Below are 2,894 nucleotides of genomic sequence, written 5' to 3' on the forward strand. Positions count from 1 at the left end.
GACAGAATGTGAGTGGGTGAGGGGCAGAGAGAGAGGGAGACACAGAATTGGAAGCAGGCTCCAGGCTCTGAGCTGTCAGCACAGGGCCAGATGGGTGTGGAACTCACGAACCTCGAGATCATGACCTGAGCTGAAATTAGTTGCTCAACCGACTGAGCCGCCCAGGCCCCCCCCCCCCGTCTTCTGGCCCTATTTTGGGCCTCAGTTCTAGGAGCAGGTCTCTGTCTTCATCTTGAGGTCTAGGATTTACACTAGACCCCAGTTTTATCAAACCATCCCTGGGCCAGGGTCCCTCTTTTGGTAATGAGCCAGACACTGGAGTCAGAAACTCTGTGTCTGATCCCCAGTCTGGTGGCACACACCCTGCTAGCCTAGCCAAGTTCCCTGAGGTTCACTGCCTGCCTGTCTGTCTGAACTTGAGAATGCTCTCAGCTCCAGGAGGCCCCATCACTGGGTCCGCCTGCCTCGTCCATCTGCCCAAGCACTATGAAGGTGACGATTTCACCCTCAGTGTGAGGAGCAGATACTTAGATGCTCCAAGGAGATTGGAAGGGGACCTAAAAAGCAAGGAGGCCTCTGGTCCCTATTCTCATTTATATGGCTGTCTTAGGATGGAGATGGTAGGTGATGCCTTCCCTCTTGTCACATGCAGGGTCCCATGGCTTGTAAATGGAGGTGGGGAGGGAGGTCCAGAAATTGCTACATCAAGGCATGCAAAGAGAGCTGGTGGGACCACGAAAGACTTGGTGTTTGACAAGAGGACACAGCACACATGGGTGTTACCACTGAGGGGAGGGAGGGAAGCCGACGTCATTGATGGGCTCCCGAGCGTCCCAGTGGATGGGTGGGTCCTGCAGCAGGTGTAGCTGAGAGACACGAGTATCCAGAGACCAAGGGGAGGAGACCATATGGCCTGTGTGGACCAGATGGTAGCACAGAGACCACCACCCCTCCTCCTCGCCCCTTGAAGCGTGCCCTGTGCCCTGATGCTGCGCAAGGAATGGGAAAGAGAAACTTGAAACACTGAGGATTTGCCCCAGAGAGACTGGGTCCATGTGGGAGAGCCAATTCCAAGCACAATAATTGTGCTATACCTTTTTCTCCCTGAGTGGAGATTGCACTCTTAGGATATTTGAGATCGATTTTAAGAAATAAAGTTTTATGTCTGTATGTCTGCAACATTGCATGTACATTTCAACACCAGCACCCAGAGCTTCAGAAGGGCTCATTTCAGAGGGCACGGGGAAGACGGACAGAGCTAGAAATGGAAACAGATTCTCCTACAGAGGTGGGGCGGGTGCTAGATACACCTGAGGGTTGGGGACGAAAAGCAGGTCAAGCAGGTACCGTACAATAGCCAGGGCTAAGCAACAGGTGGTAAATAGGCCAAAAGGTGTCCTAGGGTTCCATAACAGGTGGGTGGGTGGTTGGAGAGGTTGAACGGAAAGCTCCAGAGACATTGACAGATGGCTGGGGCCGGGGCACTGGCCCCACCCACGGAACTGGGGCAGCAGTTCCCGGGCCACACAAAGGAAAATGGCAAAAGAAAGCAGAGTTTCAGTCCGAAGGGGCAATGGACAGGACAAGTTATCAAACCAGGGACACAGGCACTAGAACTATGTCTAGTGTGGATGCGGCTTCCAGAAGGGGGTACAGCCCAATGTTGGACCAGACAGACAGACACATCGACTGGGTGTTTCACTAGAGCTTCTTGGTTTTCCTGGTCCAGGTGACAGCTGGCCCCAGACCCTGGTGTAAGACTGACTGGGCAGGCTTTCCAGGGGCACGTGGGATTTGTGGTTGCTGGCAGAAAGTCGAGGGTTGGTAGGGACAGGTATCAAATGGTCCAAAGTGAAGAGAGAGGTACAGTGGTGCCTGGGTGGGACCCTGCCTGGCAACAAAAGTGACGAGAACTTCAGAAGCCTGGTGATTGGCTGTGGCTTCAGGCCCGATGAACGCCCCTCCCCTGCCTGAGGATGTCCAGGCCTTTATCCGAGGTAGGCAGCACCTGCTGGAGTTGTCCCCTTGGTCTAGGGGCCTATCCAAGTCCTGAATACCCAAGTGCCCAGCCACCTTCCCAGTGAGTAGTCCTGGGAGCCCCGGGATCAGGGAGGCAGCTTGGGCAGATAAGCCCTGGCGCTGACTTCTGCCTGTGCTGCGTCACAGAGGCAGGTGGAGACACACCCGTTGCCTGGGGGTTGAACCAATACCCAGAGTGACAGTTTAGGCCAGGCCTGGATCGGCCAAGGGATCCCACTGGGGAAATGCTCCCAGGAGAGAGGAGATGGGACAGTTGTTAGAGGGAGCGAAGAACAGGGAACATCAGGAGACCAGAGATTCTTACTGGTTTAAGGACCACTGGCCTCTAGGAGAAGCTCATGAAACACTAAAGACCTTTGCCTGGAAAAGCAACCACACTCACTCACATGCATGAATTTCCGTGGGGCCGGGAACATTCTGTGAAGGTCTTCACTCCCCAAGAGACAGTGTTCTTTAGCAAGACACCTACTCAGTCCAAACTTTCCAGCCTCGTGTTGCCGCTGCAGAAGAAGGGGCAGCAAAATAGCCCAGATTTTCACCCAAGATTCATGGGAAGTTAGATGTGACCTTATATTTCGAGCTGAAAGCGACCTTCACCGTCTGCAGGAAACTTGGGTCTTTGATTTAGAGAAGTAAACTCGGGATATGGCCTTGGGTGTCGGAAGCTGTGGGTCATAGGCTTGGCCCTGGTACTTCACACTAAGACCTGAGCTGGTCACTCTGTCTCTCTGAGTCTGAACCTCCTTATTGCAGGAGGGGGCTACTCTCTGATGGACTGGGTCCTTGTCCGGGTTCACTGAGATGACACAGATGACAGCGAAGCCCTTGGCGAAAGACAGTGTTCTGCGGGAAAT

At 53.9% G+C, this 2,894-nt stretch overlaps 1 long non-coding RNA gene across 1 annotated transcript; it reads right to left on the minus strand.

Moving 5' to 3' along the window:
* Positions 1-1,690: 1,690 nt before the first annotated feature.
* LOC115288920 lies at positions 1,691-2,093 on the minus strand. The gene is made up of 2 exons (XR_003907272.1): positions 2,009-2,093; positions 1,691-1,887 (listed from the first exon to the last, which is right to left on the minus strand). It is a non-coding gene; the product is annotated as an uncharacterized LOC115288920 (long non-coding RNA).
* Between the last annotated feature and the right edge of the window lie 801 nt (positions 2,094-2,894).

The sequence above is a fragment of the Suricata suricatta genome, chromosome 4, assembly GCF_006229205.1.
Source record: "Suricata suricatta isolate VVHF042 chromosome 4, meerkat_22Aug2017_6uvM2_HiC, whole genome shotgun sequence".
Classification (NCBI taxonomy): domain Eukaryota; kingdom Metazoa; phylum Chordata; class Mammalia; order Carnivora; family Herpestidae; genus Suricata; species Suricata suricatta.